General features: G+C 37.9%; 1 pseudogene; it reads right to left on the bottom strand.

Annotated features, from left to right (window-relative positions):
• Positions 1-2,275: 2,275 nt before the first annotated feature.
• Positions 2,276-3,235, bottom strand: LOC145657637 (nuclear factor 7, ovary-like; annotated as a pseudogene).
• Positions 3,236-5,631: the final 2,396 nt, after the last annotated feature.

The following is a 5,631-nucleotide window of genomic DNA, read 5'->3' as shown; positions in this document are numbered from 1 at the left end:
AGAAAGGTGTGACGAAACATCAAAATCTAGATCCTGATAGGCTAGCAAACCCCCACCCCTTACCGATAGGCTAGCTAAAACCCCGCCCCATACAATTTCGGGTTTCGTTTATCCGGAAGCGTTACCAAGCAGAGAAAGCCAGATTTTTTTGCACAGTTCTATTACACAGGGTAATTATTCAGTGTTCTAGGCAGGTAGAAATGCAAGCATAAAAACATATCAAACGAAATATATAAAATACAAAATGAGTTTAAGAGACCTTATATCAATGAAGATAAACCTTTGAATTACATTTACATTTATGACATTCGGCAGCCTCTCTTATCGAGAGCGATTTACAAAAATGCAGTGCAGAAGTGCCTTTAGATTTATTAGAGAAGTGGAGTATAATTCTGCCACATAATTGGTAATTCTTTGCACGAATAGCTGGTCAGGCTATTTCAACTTCAAACATCCATTACAAAATTCTGCGTTCTGGTAGTGAAGTCAAGAGACACACTGGTAAACAAAAAAATGGCCAAGGTGATTTTAGTGGCAGAGGTAACTACAGGAGATCGAAGCGTCTAAATCTGCGTGACAGGACAGGCTAAATACATTTTGATCGTTTTTCAAACCACGTTTTCAACACACCTTGTGGTGTGGTGCTGGTTACTCTTGCCACTAAACTGGACCTTCCTGTATTTATCAAAGTTGGTGACAGCATAACCCACATACTTAAATTATACGTCTATTACAATACCATTGAACATGCAGTCACGTTAAACATTAGGAATGTCTCTAAAATATGGTGCTTAGTGGTCCTTGAGGGAAGTCTTAAATGATGCAACTAGGCAGACACACTAGTGCTTGATTAAAAATGCGGAATTACTTCACAACCACATATAGTGACTCTTTTAAAATATCAGGCCTTTTTGCAATATGCACCTTTTCCCCTTGGATGTTGGTTCCATCTCTTTCTACATGTATGAAGAGTACACCCACACCCACACCCACACACACACACACACATACACACACACAGAGAGAGAGAGAGAGAGAGAGAGAGAGAGAGAGAGAGAGAGAGAGAGAGACTGACTCTTGATAAAATCACTTCAATAAAATAAACTATATAAACAATATAAACTAGTTTAAGTGGTGTGTAAAAAGCAAAAGAAAGTTAAATTGATTTCTAAGAACTGGGCAAAAGAATGAAAACTGGATACAGTGTGAAAGACACCTACCATTTGGAATTAGATTCTGCATTCTGGCCCAAACCGAGAAGAACAGGGTTTGAATGTAATTCATCTCATCTATCTTTGTCTCTGAATCCAGTTTTTGCATGAGAGGTACAGGCTTTTCTAATCTGTAACAATAATTAAATATGTAAATGTTAGGTAGGCCTTTTTAAAATCAAAATAGACTAAGAAATGAATCAATTTGAAATTAATTATGTTTCTCACTGATTGTAAAATTCATGAACAAGCAAAAATCAGACAAAAAATAATGTACTCAGTTGCACTGTTCAGAAGATAACACATTTACCTCTTAAGGTTTTCAGAGTATGTCTACAAGAACTAAAAAACATGAAAATACAAGAAAATGTGCAATGTTAGGCCTTCATGCATCAACTCAAGATTTTCAGCAATACTCTGCCTACTACTGTATGCTGTTAATGTGTCTGGAAGGTAACGGTAATGCATTGGTTACAATGCTCTTGTGAATCTATATGAGAATACATTTACATTTTGTGTGCTTGGTGGAAACTGCATTAACAAAAAGCTTTAATGTCAGTAGCATGGTGTCACCAAATTTTACATAACGAAGTAAAAATGCAACTTTAAATACCATAAATTGACATCAGTCAAAGATTTTTTAGAGGACTGAAGCTGCCATCAAACTTATGTAAGATCTATTATGTCATATCCAAACTCTATTGCTTTTTTGAATTTGCATTCAGTTTATAGTATCGGAAGAATAGGAGAGAAAAATTATTAGTCAGCTTATTTGGGCAGTCCAGCCATAATGAATTAATCAATGAGAAGCAGTGGGTGCATGCTGTCAGACTGCATGTGAGTAGTGTATAAAGTGTAATACTGGTTTTGTGGGTTTGCCCTTTCTTTTGATGTTCAGTTAGAACACATGCCCTCATTGAATTTTTGGTTTGCTTGATTAGTCAGAGTCCATGATTACTTCTGATAGGACAATTTATTTCCTAATGCGAAGATTAAATAATTTTTTGTTTCATTGGTGCTTTCATAATCCTTGGAAAGGAAGCAAATTAATTCATATTCACTGATTATCTGTGTAATACCTTCAGGAATGCAATGTTCTCATACTTCATCTGCTGCCAGAGAAATACAATATTTTCAGAGAGAGCCGAAATGTCCTTGGACAGCTTATCAATTCTGGCTTGAATGTGCCCGTTTTTTATTTTATTCGTTTTCCACAGTGCAGTGATCCTGGCCTCCTTTTCCTCTCTGAGAAACTGATGAAATTTCTCAAATTCTATCTTGATTTTGTATTCTACTATCTTTATCTCACCCTGAAAAAAAGAGATTCTATGAATCTAAGACTACCTGCAACTTTAGAAGATTATCACTCGCTCTGTTGGCCTTATTTATCAAGACCTTGATGATATAGTGCTAGGACCTAAATTGATAGCCCTACTCACCATAATTTGCTCAGCCTCTTCTTTATAACTGTCCTGTGCTTCACTCATCCCATCAAGGGTTACACTTAGAGTCCCGATTTGCTCCTTGAAATTCTCCTAGAATCATAAACAGCATCCTTAGGAATTATTGACAAAATATGCAAGATCAGTTTTTAGCAGACCACAGTTTCATTTCAAAAATTCCTCACCTTCAGTACCTAGACTGCTTCGATGACAGGAGAACATTTGTGATTTTCATGCTTCTTTGAAGTGTAACAGACCACACAGATGGGCTGTTTATCCTCAAAGCAGAAGGGTTTGAGCTTCTCGTCGTGCTCAGGGCAGATGTCAACTGCCGCAGATGCACATTATCTGTTTTTAAAGTTCTCACTGAGGCTGGTGAAAGCTAGGCTCCTGGTGGGCTCGTCTGGTGAGCTGGTGTGTCCTACACACGGGACACTGCAACACGGCCTGAGTGCCCCAGTACTCCCGCAGACATTCCTCACAAAGACTGTGACTGCATTTCAGCACCACAGGACCCTTAAAAATGTCACAACATATAGGGCACTTGAACTCCTCCTCCAGGAGTGAGCGTCCTTCTGCCATTACTGGAGAATATTTGTTGTACTTATCTGCTGTTTTAAAAGCACGATTGAGTTCAGTTCCATCTATTTTCTTTCTATAATAGTAGCTGGATAGTGATAGCAAAAATCCCCACCCTGTACAGTTTTTGGTTTCATTTTACTGGAAGCATTACCAAACAGGGCAAGGCAACATGCAAGTAAGAAAAAATGCTCTAGGCAATCAGGAAAAAAGATATATTGTACTTGATAAAGCTCTAGAAGTCCAAGGAATACCTGTTACTTTAGACTGTGGCTGAAATGCATGGGTTTGACAGACAGAGAGACAGTCTTTGACATATCTAAGAATAGGCCTCTTTCTAGAAGAACACTACAGGAAGAATATCCAAAGCTTTATTTGTGCTCAGAAAATGTATAGTGAAACCCATATTGTAAAAGAAAATCATCCATGATAGCAGTTTTTAGCAGAATCTGAATGTTTTTACCAGAGTGGTTTACCAGAGATATGTGGACAGATGTGTCAAGCTTGTAGATATAGAGAGATCTATCAATGAGATGTCTCTGAAGAGCAGGAGAAAGGTTTAAGGAGGACTGCATCCCATTTACTGAAGAGCAGGATGGAGGTGCCATCATGATATGGGGTTGTTTTTAACTAAAGGTAATGGTGAACTGATTCACTTTGATGGGTCTACAAAAGTATCAGCAAAAAGCCTTGCTTACAGAATATGACCAATCTATTTTTTTTTTTAACTTCTGCAAATCTGCAAATGGTCTACCAAGGAAAGGAACCATAAATTTGATGTTTCATCCTGGTCAAGGTCTATATTTAAACCCCACTGAGAGCATCTGTTTCATTACCCAAAAATGAACTTCACAGACATTTTCCACTATTGGCCAACTCTGTGCAGCCATTAAAACTGGCCACTAAAACAACATTATCATGTTCCATCTGTAAAAAGCTGTCTGCCTGTTCACCATGAAGACTTGGCTATTTGTTTTTAAAGGAAAAGCATTCTGGTTTAACTTGTTGCATTATAACCTTTTGCATATTACATTTTGCTCCAGTACATGCTTGTTCTAGTTGTTACAGTCTAACCTTTTATTGCTGAATTAAAAAACAACAACAACTAAGCTTTATGTCTTTACCAAGGAGTCAGATGTGATGGCAGTGTAGGCAGTGAATTAGAATAAATGTTCAGTTAGCTACCAGTAATAACAAAATTCATGACTAGAAATTGGATTCATGAGTTTAAGGCCTCTGCTATAAGAAACCTTATGGGTTTGTATTCTTCAAACCACCACTCTTAAGTCCACTAGATGTCAGTGTGTATCCATGCCAAATGGCTCTTGATTTGGCATCAAAAAAGGTCTCCACATAGTGTGTGTGTGTGTGTGTGTGTGTGTATGTGTGTGTGTGTGTGTATGTGTGTGTGTGTGTGCGCGTGTGTGTGTGTGTGTGTGTGTGTATGTGTTTGTGTGCGTGTGTGATGGCGGGGTGTACATATTATCTAGAAAATGTCAATACAATAATGGTAGTGTTATATCTTTAGTCTTATTGTGCATACATCTCTCATAAATATGTAACACTAAGGTTTGTTACAATTTTAGTTATTATTACGTAACTGTAGTATACTTGCACTGCTCCTATGGAGCGAAAGGTAAAGTAAAACAGGAAGTAAGTGAACAGAGAAAGAGGTGTCTACTAACACATTCATTCATCTTCTAAACCACTTAATCCAATTCAGGGTCACAGAGCCTTTCCCAGAAGCACATGCAGGATCCAACCAGAACAACCACTTGCAGAACACTCACATACACAAGGCCAATTTAGAAACACATTGTCGTTGGAATGTGGGAGGAACCCCAAGTGCCCAGAGTAAACCCGCTCAGGCACAGGCTAATTTCACAGTTTACTTTCAGTGTCTCACTGTTTTTAATTTTCTTTTGACTCTTTTTCCCTCCCAAATGACATGACTTTTATTTTGTCACAGTGCAAGTTTTACAGAGGAAGAAATTGATCATTGTAAGAAGTAATGTATGCCACGCCTTGACTGCAAGCCTGTATGAGGAAAATATGCACTGGCTTTAGTTAAATTAGAGTAATTTATATGGTTGGAATTATTGATACACTGGGGTTAGAGCTAGAACTAGAAACTAGAACTGCTTCTCTTCACACCGGTGTACTCTTGATTCTCTTCACACTAGTGTACTTAATTTAGTAGTTGAGCGATGGCGTGGCAGTTGGTCTTATCAAAACTCAGTCTCTGATGAAATATTCAAAGCAACTCTCATTAGCAAATGTATTGGAGCGTATTGATATGCTATTTCTGTGCATTTCAGCATTTGTGACGGCTATCTTCACCCACTTACCAGAACTAAATGTCTATTTGATCAGACCAAGTTGCCTTTTCTGCATCTTAC

This window comes from Electrophorus electricus, chromosome 4 (genome assembly GCF_041902795.1).
Source record: "Electrophorus electricus isolate QZ-2024a chromosome 4, ASM4190279v1, whole genome shotgun sequence".
Classification (NCBI taxonomy): Eukaryota; Metazoa; Chordata; class Actinopteri; order Gymnotiformes; family Gymnotidae; genus Electrophorus; species Electrophorus electricus.
The sequence above is the reverse complement of the archived record's forward strand: the minus strand, read 5'-3'. Positions and strand labels throughout refer to the sequence as shown.